This window comes from Cornus florida, unplaced genomic scaffold, assembly GCF_030987335.1.
Source record: "Cornus florida cultivar Cherokee Brave unplaced genomic scaffold, ASM3098733v1 CherokeeBrave_3.0.0_Hap2_Chr04, whole genome shotgun sequence".
Taxonomy (NCBI): domain Eukaryota; kingdom Viridiplantae; phylum Streptophyta; class Magnoliopsida; order Cornales; family Cornaceae; genus Cornus; species Cornus florida.
In genome coordinates, this window is record NW_026775574.1 from 98,162,097 (window position 1) to 98,173,820 (window position 11,724).

Here is an 11,724-nt window from a genome sequence, read left to right on the forward strand (position 1 = left end):
CAACAACGGGCACACACCGTAGTAATAAAAGGTCCTTTCTACTACGGGAGGTTCCTGTGGTACAAAATTAACTTTCTACCACGGGCCATGTCAGTGGTATCAAATGGACTTTCTACTACAGGCAATATTCGGGTCATGCCTGTGGTATAAAATAAACTTTCTACTACGGACAATACCCGGGTCAAACCCGTAGTATAAAAGGTACTTTCTACTACGGGTCATGTCCAAAGTATAAAAGTAACTTTCTACTACGGGCATGGACCGTAGTAGAAATCCATCTAGAAAAGACTACAGGGGAAACTACTACGGGCGAAAACCGTGGTATAATGCTTTTTTGCCAGTGGTAGAAGGCCATTTTTCTTGTAGTGTTTCCATCCATTCCATCTATTAATCATGTTGCATTTCATGTAGTTTCATGATTTTGGGAAAATTTCCTATCATTAATGGCTTTTAGGGACAGATTGGACCGTCACTAAAAACCAGATTTCTTGTAGTATATGTCTGCTCATTAGTATATGGTCATAAATAATTAGAATATGGAGAAGTCATTCTCCAATTTACCTACAAATATTGTTCTCCAATTTAAGTAAAGGTATAAATAACATATCAACAACTTCTCCTCCACAATAATCAATCAAAAGCTCCACATACATTGATCCCATACTCCCATGCTTTCAACATTTTAAAACAAGAAATAAAATTTAATGGCCTTCACACGGGCCGATGTACCAATAAGGTAATAAAGTTCAAGATACACCGCAAAATTGGTCACTTAAAGGCACGTGACCCTCCTAAGTATGAGTATAAAAAGCATTAAAATTGTGCAATCATAAAAGAAGCTTAGTATTTGACCTTTGTTGTAGACTGGAATCATAGAAATTCTGATTCTTCTGCTCCTGATGAACTGGTGATAATCAATCCTGTCAGAAAAAAATATTTCAAAAATATAATGCCAACAAATACATAAAAAATCAGATCGTATGACTAATTTAATTAAACATAAAATTAGGGTAGACAATATTAACTTTTATAAGCACACTCCACTACATATAATAACCTGTAAGTCATGTGCATCCATTCTTTATCCATCACTATTTGCTTAATTATTTTGTCTACTAACCTATCACAAAAGATAAAAAAAAAATTTATCAAAATTCTAGCAAGAAGAATATCTAACTATATTCATGACAATGTGAATAAAGGCAGAAAATGGTCTTTTCAAAGAGTAAGTTGGTAATGAAATAACTCTCACTACAAGAAAAAGAGGTATTAGTGACAGTCTTTTAGAGACAGTACAAAAAACTGTCCCTAAAAATACTATTTTTTGGCACAAGCCATAAGTTACCGTCCCTAAAGCCCAAAAAAAATTCTCCCCCAAAATTTTGCTGGTGGGAAATATAGCGCCAAGTGATTTTATGGAAATATGAATTTTTTGTAATAAAAAAAAAATAAATAAATGCCTTTGGGGACGATAAATTTACCGTCCCTGATTCACTAATAGTAATGAAGTAATGCTACTTTCATAAACGACTTAGTTTTTGGCTATTAAGTACTATATACGTTTTTTACTATTAAGTATATACATCTCTGCTCTATCTCTCAAATCAAAGACTACCTTTTCTCTCTACTCTCACAATGCATATTCAAGATCATATTGAAGTCCAATTTTGCTTTTTTTTTTTTCGATTGAAGCCCCAATAGCTCACTCTCACTCGGTTAAATCTCTCTCTTAGAGGCAATCCTTTACCAGGTATTTCTTTATCTAAATATATATATGAGTGTGTGTGTGTGTGTGTGTGTGTGTGTGTGTCACACGCAAGCACACACTCTGAGCGTATTTTAGTTTATTGATTTTGGTCCTTAATTTTCTTGTTTTATTTTACTTTGGTATAATGTTGGTGGATGAGATCTTATGTTGTAGATGCTCTACACATAATAAGTAATAAAAACTGAATGTAAGTAGGTAAAAGAAATTAAATTAATTAATTCTCCAAAGGATTAATATTCAATAAATCAATATCTAAAGAAAAGAGGTTCATCATGATACCCCTCGGATCCGAGACATGGGTTGATCAGGCCCATACCCAAACCCGAGGGAAATCAAACAATTAAAGTATTTTAAAACGAACACAGATGAAAAAAATGAAATAAGAATAACTAGTAAAAGCTTAACATAATACTAATATAAAATCCTCAATAGCCTGATAAAACTTAATAACATCCAACTTCCAAAATTTCCATGAATTATAACTCGGGAATCCATCTAGTGGACCCCTAAATAAAAATCTCAACTGAAACGTAAACAACTGACATAAAACCAAATACTAAAATATGGAAGGACATCCTACGTCGTCGGTGGAATGAATGATAATCCCTGTACAGCACGATCAAGCCTAAGACTGGAACCGTCCGATACCTGAAAAAATAAGAGTGGGTCAGGCCTACGAACAAGTTCTAATCTAACTGCAATCCATATAGTGACCCGATACGCAGATACACCTAAATACCTCACAATATCTATCTAGTCCATACATAAATATATCCACACTAGAGGACCTTCACTGGACTATAATGGGGTCTCAACCTGAGTAGAAGGCAACATGCAAAAACGCACCCAAAGGTGGGCATGAATACCTAGACCTAACAGGGTACACCTCAACCATCATATCCAGCTATGCATCCCAATGCATATACGCTCCCTAACCAACGACTCTGAGACTCATGCCCATATCGTGGTGCCATAACATATATATAAAGTCCGTCTAACCCAAGGTATGCCATTTTATTATTTATTGAATTGACATAAGAATTTTAATCCAGTTTAGTCATTCAACTTAATCAATCGATCTGACTTAAACACAACCAACATTTAATCCAGGTAGTCATTCAACTTAGTCAGTCGATCCGACTACACACAAACACAATTAATCCAGATAGTCTTTCAACTTAATCAGTCGATCTGACTAAACAAGGTTTAGGATTCAATATTTTACAATCCATCCCTTTCATCCGATAGGTTAGGTATTAGCATTTTGAGCTAAACCGTCCCTAGTACGCCATCATCCCGTACCAGTGCATACAATCCTCCATAACCATATAATTGACAAAATATATTAATTCAGCAATTAAAATTCCACATATATATAATCCAAAACCAATATCCAAGTAATTGCAGGAAAACAGTTAAAGTTCCAGCAATTAAATCCAAGCATTAAACCATATAGTTGCAGATTGTGATTTCATAACTCAACAATTAACATCCAGATATGCATAGATCAAATCTAATATATCATTGACTCTATCACGGCTCTCTCCCTCTGTGAGAGCCCTTTCCCCCGTCTGAAGTTTCTGCAACCTTCTGCCTCGTCTCCGGCCAGTTGCAACCTGTCTAATTAGGTTTAAACTTTTCTTAGGAGTCCTAATTATGTTCAGTATAGTCCCCAAGATGTACTTATAGAAATTAAAAACAAATATAGAGTCTACAAGTTATACAAATTCCTCATGCTTTAAGAACATAACTAAAATAAATATGGACGAACCATCAATAACAGATTTCCAACACATCTAGGTTATCAACATAGCATCTAAGATACATGTAAAACTCAGTCCAGTATAGTCCCAAGATGTGTTTACAGAAGTTACAAGCAAATTACAAATCAACAAGTTCCACAGACCACGCATGCTTATAACACAAGTACTGTAATGAACTTTCAGAAACCCATCATCGAATTAATTCACGGCAAAGATTAGGTTAATTTGACATATAAAACATGCTTGATTCAATTATTATTCCATTAAAACCCTAGAGTATATCTAGGTGCACAGAACACAAGCCAAAGGGAAGGAGAAAGATAAGAACTTGCCTGTTCAGCCCTTGCTTGTTCCGGCAACACAACCCTCTATCCAACCTTCTTCTGGTTCTAGGTAGTCCACCACCACTACACCTCCTTGGTCCTCCCTATTCTTCCCTTGACAAACCTTACAATGCTCTGTCCTTACAAAATCCCTCTCTGTTTTCACTCTGTAACTTTGAGACATGACAAAGCTTTTAGTAATTTTAAAACCCTAGGCTAAGACACAACAGAGTATTTATAGGCTTACCATTAAAACCCTAATCCGTGTATAATTATAGACAGAGCCCTAATGTAGTCGGCCCATATAGCAGTCTATGTTAAGATACTCACGTAACTTCTTAGGGAACCCTAGTTAAGTAACGGATCATTTAATACTACAATTACTCAATTAATATAAAAACACAATTAATCAAATAATTTAAAACACTTAAAATAATTAATTCAAAAATCATCAGTTAATAAATAAATAAATAAAACAAATAATCAATTAAATAAACAAAATTAACAAATAAACAAGTAAAAATGCAATTTAAACAATACATTAAATACCAGGAATATCCTTTTAAATCTAGGGGTATTACACAAGGCGAAGGACTGGTTTAATTCATTGCCAGCCGACACCTTCACTACATGGGCTGAATTGCAACAAAAGTTTTTAAACAAGTACTTTCCCATTGTGAGAACTACTCAATATCGAGATGCTATTACTCGTTTTGCTCAAGGGCCTGACGAGCCTTTTCATGAGGCTTGGGAAAGATTCAAAGACCTCATCGGAAGTGTCCTCATCATGATATGCCAAAATGGCAGCTTGTCAACTTCTTTCGTAAGGGGCTCAATGAGGCACAAAGGCATATGGTGGATGCCTCTTGTGGTGGAAATTTTATGTTGAAAAGTGTAGAGGAAGCATGGCAGCTCTTCGAAAATATATCTGATAATTCTACACAACATGTCTTACCTCCAGTAGCAAGACCTTCTACCATATTGAGGAGAGCAGAAGGTGTGAATGAAGTAGGGATAAATCAAGGAAAAAAAAAAAAAAAAAAAATTTCTTTGGCATATTGAATTTAATTCAAGTATTTGAGAATTGTTGGGGGGATTAAGACACTTAAGTACTTTTTAAAATTCTTTTCTGAGATCGTCTTGAATTCCTAATTTTCATGCTTTATTTTATGTGGGTTCCATTATCTATTATGATAGGAATTTTAGTAATTGTCGGTCCCTAATGGATTTCACATGCACACTAGAATTTTATCTATGGGTATTTGTATTGTTAGTTGAATTTTGATGACTATGGATAGATATAAATTGGTGAATTTTGACGGTTATTACTATGGTAGAGATATTTCAGTAAAAGAAGAAGAAGAAGAAGAAGAATAAGAAGAAGAAGGAAAAAACTATATTTCGTAACCCTTTCATAGAGTAATCGGGGCTCATGTCTTATATACATAGAGTGTTCGCATGAAGAAATGGGGGTAAGGATAAAGGAAAAAAAAAAGAAAAAAAGAAAAAAATAATAATATTTTGCATAGAAAACAATTTGAGAAGGGATCTGAGGAATTGAAGTTATAGAAGTTGGGTTCAATTGAAAAGACATTACTACATAGGTGATTTGCTAGTTCACAAATTTCACAACATTGGGGATTGATTTTGCTATTTTTCTTGTTATATAAGTGTATGGGAAACATTGGGATGAAACATGAAAATAGGGATAAAAGAGTATACTCAGATGATAATTTTTAAAGTACTTTTGTGTAGTATTCCCCTTGATTATTATGATGATATGAGAAAGAGTTGATTGCTAGGGGATTGAATTGTGTTGTATATTTGTGGGTATCATCTCTGGAAACCCTCATGAAACTTCACTCGTCCATTAGGGGTAACCTAGGGGTTTAAAAGGCTTGTTGCATATGCTAAATGCAATCGTGATTCCCACGAAAGCGGCATTTATAATTTCTTTAGTTTTATTGCTATGGGACTAGCAATATGTAAGTTTGGGGGTGTATTAGGCGCTGAATATTATACATTTTAGCCCCTTTATTCGTATGCTTTATTCTCTTAATAATAGTTTATTTGTGATTTTACATTGTTTTATTGTTTTTATTTATTTCAGGGCTTTAATTATAAAATCAGTCAAGACCAGTAATTCTGAGCTTTAAAAGATGACATTCCGTGGGAACGAGCAATGTTGAAGATCCAAGTCTAATTATACTTAGAAAATAGTCCAAAGAAGCTACAAGTTGATGAGAATGGAAAAAAGAAGAGAAGGAAAAATCCTTCTCCAAAAAGGAAACTTTCGCCAAAGTTGGTAACTTAAATCCGTTTTGGTAATATGGCTGTATCTCTCTCCTCAAGCGTCAAAACAGCTAAATTCTTGCGAAGGTTGATAGGAAATTCGAAGAGCTACAATTTTGTGTTTCATGAGCTTTCCCTAAAATAACTGTTTACCTTGTCAAAATTGGCCTAGAAGTCTACACGAATTTTGGGAGTCCTTATTCGACAGAATTTCTATGTATGTCTCCTATATGAAAAAGGGAACTTTAGGGCTGATCTTTTATTATTTAAAGGGGGTCCTCTACAACATTGAAGCATCATGTAGGGGAGCTTGAGGCTGAGATCAGAGAGGAGCAGTCAGAAGAAAGAAGAGATCGATTCATGGCGGTGAATATGTCTTCCTCGACTATGAAAAATTCCACCCCAATCATGCTTGGCTAAACGCTTTGCTAGGGTTATGATGTAGCCCTAGCTTAGCACCCTGGTTTGATTGTATTTAATTATTGAAGAACAATTTTTATCATGTATGATTGTGTAATTTATAGGGTTTTTAATTGAATTTTCAATAAGAATCGGTTTTAGAGTTTTAATTCAATTACAAATATTTTTCTATCTTGTCTTAGATATTTTAATCTTGTAATTGAACACAACTCATTCGCTTCTTGTAGTTGTGAATGAGATGATTATACAATGGTATTTCTCTGAATATAATGTTAGAGATTTGATTGATTATGCCTAGAAAAGATAGACCATACTACACCCTAGAGTAAAGTAGATAGGTAGATGGTTTATACCAATTGAAGATAGTCCATACTTAGCTTTGAATTATATTATTTTCTAGTTGAATTAATATGTGCTTGTAGCCATGATTAATTCTCTGTGCATGTTATATGATAAATCTCCAATAAATTGATGCAACTGACTAGTGGTGCGACGTTAGTGGTGAAGTCATACCCCTAATTCTCTCTCTCTATTTTCTACATCATATTTGATCATTGTTCTTTAGTTTATTTTATTTTTCTACTTAGTTAATTTAGAATTAATCATCACAATTCGATTTTCCTACTTTCAAGTTAATTTTGGAATTTAAGAAATCTGTTGACAAACTTAATTTACACAAGTCCCTTAGGTACGACATCCTTACAAGTAAACCCTATCTGCAAAGATTCGTGCACTTACGAGTGGCACATATAAATCTGACAACAAATATGCTACAATCAAATTAGTGGACTTCAAAATTCATACCAATTAAAAGGAAAATGTTAATTATCTTCATGCTACATAATTCCATATGAATAGTCAAACCATTGGATTACTTGAACTGGTAAAGCATGAAATATCACTTGTGCTTCCTTAAGCAACATTCCACTTGAAGCCCTCTGTTATGTCCAAGTTCGACATTCTCAAGTACATTCTTTCTTTTTATATATACAAGCTTACCATTCAACTGAATGAAAAAAATAAATAAATAAATAAATAGGCAAGCAAGCACACGGTACATACAACTTATGATAAAATATAAAATATTTGAAAACATACTTTCATTCATAAAAGAAATACCTGTAGTTACTCATTTCCCTAAGCAATATTTATTTTTCTTAAGCACGCATTTCTCTTGGATATGGCATTTAAAAAACAGAAACTTAAGCACTCAATGTATGGTTTTTCTATCTGTTACACGATTTATTCGGAGTACATGGATGGATTATTTGATGCCACTCAGTGTAAACTCACTAGAAATTTCAGAAAGGCAATGGATGATGAAACATTTAAAAAAAAAAAAAAAATTGAATATAATTATATGGTCAATATAATTCAACACCTAGATTGTTTGCTGGTTACAGACTTACTATTTGGCGAGTAAAAATCGTAGATGAGGAAATTATATGTCTTACTCCCCGAGTCATTCTCCAATTTTTCTGCTTCACATTTCTCCCTCCTGAGATAATATTCTCACATTTGACCAAGGAAGAATGAATAATTTTAATATTTGTCACAAAGAACGTAAACGTGAACCAAAAGCTTTCCCAATAGATTTGAGGAAGCAAGAAAATAATTTAAATATTACGGTCAAAACCGATACCAATAGCATACGAATATAAAAGTTTTTCTTCACAAATTATCATGTTTGCATTCTGTTACATGATGATTTCAGTAGTGTCCATATGGAACAAAAACACTTCCCATATAGACATTCGAAGCTCACTGCATCTGCACACGGAGTCAGGGAAGAGAAATTTGAAGAGCCTGCAACTAAGGAAAAAAATTAAAAAAAATTTGAACAGCTTACCACGTAAACTGCAAGGGATTTGGTTCACCGAACAGATTTTTTTATCTTAATAAACTAGGGGTAGGATACTTAAACACGGACACCCGTTTGAAGAATTGGGTATTTTACCAACTAAGTCACTGAATGATGTCTCATTTAATTTATTTCAAGAGGTACTTTATCACTAAAATATAACATTATAATTGTTACATTTGTTTTTTTTTTTTTCAATTCATTTGAATTTTCAATGATATAAAGGTTTGTATTTCAACTAGGAAGGGACTACGCCGTGAAGACCGGCCATTAGGTACTTTTTTGAAAAGATGTTGTGGATGTCTGTTAACTTAGACCATTACTTTTTCTGCCCTTTCAAGTAGGTCTTAGTACGAATTTTCTTTGTGTTTGGCAAGGACTACGCGTGAAGACCGGCTAATGCGATTCGATGTGCTTGACCGCGTTTACCCAGGGAAGCTTCCTGGTTTTAGCAAGAGAATCTGCACTGATTCTTCTTTCTTTGTGAGAAGGGTCAACAAGGACATGTCTTTTTTTGTGGAGCTAGGTGATCATGCATGCTCAGTTGGTGCAGGAAAGGGCTAATTTGGTGTGGTAAAATGGAATAAAAGAAAGTGGAATGGAATGGTTTTTTTCCATTCTCGTGTTTGGTACCAATTTTAAAGTTGGAATCATCATTCTCTACTATTCTTGGAGAATGTACATTCCATCAAAATCATTCCACTTTTAAACAAAATGAATGACCATTCCATTCTCTTCTCATCCCATTCCCACTTCCATTCACATTCCATTCCAATTCATTCTATCACACCAAATTAGCCCGAAATGTGCAAACAAGGACATGTCTCAGGCGGTATTGACTGGGGCTGTATTAATTGCAACAGCCACATTCCAAGCTGCACTTAGCTCACCTGGTGGATTCTGGCAAGCTGATTATTTCCCGGTCTGCAACACAATTGCCAAATCACCACATAGGAGGGAATGTGACTTATTTGCACGAAATTAATACTTTAAAGGGTGTTTTGTATAAGTGGTGATGCCCTGTGAGCATAGTAGAAACGTGTTTTCAGCACTTGTCCTAATTATTAACGAATTAAGTTTATTTGATATTAAAATATAAGGTAAATCACACCCCAAGTTTGGGTTAAAGATAAGTAAATACAAAATAGACACTTTTTGGACAAGGACACATTTCAAGTTTGGTAAATTGAATAATGACACTCCCAAATCAAATTAAAAGTACCTTATTGCCCTTTGACTTATGAATTGACTTATTTGAATTATGAATTTTTCATTTTAACTTTCTCAAAGCATTGGTCAATTATTATAGATAGTTTAAATAAATTAATAGTGTTTTTTCTTATCCACATCAGATTTTGATCGAAGTTCATAAATTTAAAAAGTGTTAAAACCTCCCACAATTCACTCTTTTTTTTTATAATTTTCTCTTAATAAAATTGGTAAGTACTGCTCCATGATAACTAAATTTTTTTTTTTCCGTCTGTAAGAAGCTCCCTGGGAACTTCCATTTTAGCAGGTGTGTTCATCCATGAAAACCTTGATGGCCACTTTTACTCAAAAGGGAATTGGGATTGCTGATACGGGCCTTTTTTACTACCATTTATTCCGGAAGTTTCCAGGTTTATGAGGGGAAGCTGCACTGAATTTTCTTTCATTGTGTACGAAGGTTTAACAAGACAAAGCAAATGGACTCCTTACATTCAAGAAGTCCATTTCATATGCTTATGCCAGTGTAAAAGTTTAAATTTTATTTTTTTTAAAATAATAAGTGCTATAAAATCATGATTTAGTACAAATTTAAAAATATATTAATAATTGCATTTAAATATGTAATATTATAAAATAAAATAAAAAATGACTAAAACTTATTATTTTGTTTGTATATATCGTCATGCCATGTTCTTATCATATCCGTATCGTGTTCGTTGTATCGTGTTTCTTAGCCCACAATCATTATTTTCCATGTTCAATTTTTTACTCATTAATGGGGAAGTTACCCTTACTGGAATAATCGCAAAGTTTTGGGTAACAAACTATTTTAACGTTGGGCAAAACTGCGAAATAGGTTGAAGAAAAAATGATGTAATTTAATAAAAGTAGGTTACTGTCTCCATCGATTGCTAAGGCTTTTGTTGACCTTTTTTTTGTCCTAGGAAGCTGCACTGAATTTTCTTTCATCGTGTAAGAAGGTTTATAACAAGACTCCTTTAAAAGATCGAGAAGAGAGCTAGGTGGTGACAATGCTAACTTGGCATACAAACTATTTTTCTGTTGGGTAAAACTGTGAAATAGGTTGACGAAAAAAGGATGTAATTTAATAAAAGTCGGTAAGTGTCTCCGTAGATAGCTTGGTACGAATTTTCTTTGTGTTTGGTAGGGACTACGCGTGAAGACCAGCTAATGCGGTTCGGTGTGCTTCACCGCGTTTACCCAGGGAAGCTTCCTGGTTTTAGCATGGGAATCTACACTGATTCTTCTTTCTTTATGAGAAAGTTCAACAAGAAAATTTTGTCGCGGGGGGGGGGGGGGGGGGGGGGGGGGGGTGGAGGGGGGTTTAATTTGTAGAGGCAAACTTATATGGTGAGTCCATTTTTGTAATTTTAATGAAGTTTTCTTCATAAATTTTTAAAAATTTAAAGTATAAAATACAAAAAAAAATTAATTCAGAAGGCAAATTGTAATTTTAGTTGGGTCATCTTCATAAATTTTCAAAAATTTAAATTATAAAATATATATATATAAAAAAAGAATTCAGTGGGGGCAAATTATAATTTTAGTGGGGGCATCTTCATAAATTCTAAAAAAATTAAGGTCTAAAATGAAAATATAAAAAATTAAGTGGGGGCAGCTAGGTCCGTGCTTGGTTTGGTGATCATGCTTGCTCAATTGGTGCAGGATAGAAATGTACAAACAAGGACATGTCTCGGGCGGTATTGACTGTGGCTGTATTAATTGCAACAACCACATTCCAAGCTACACTCAGCTCACTTGGTGGATTCTGGCAAGATGATTATTCCCCGATCCGCAACCCGATTGCAAACGCCACCACAGAGGAGGGAATGTGACTTATTTGCACGAAATTAATGCTTTTTGGGTGTTTTGTATATGTAGAGATGCATTGTGAGTAGGGGTGCACACAGTCCGGTTTGGACAGGATTGAGAGTTTTTTTGGGACCAAACTATTTATAATGGTTCCATTATTTTTGAAATCAGACCGAACCATAATGCCCATGGAACCAAACCAAACCAAGAAGAACTGGTTCGGTTCGGTTCGGTTTGTCGATTTCAGTTGATTTT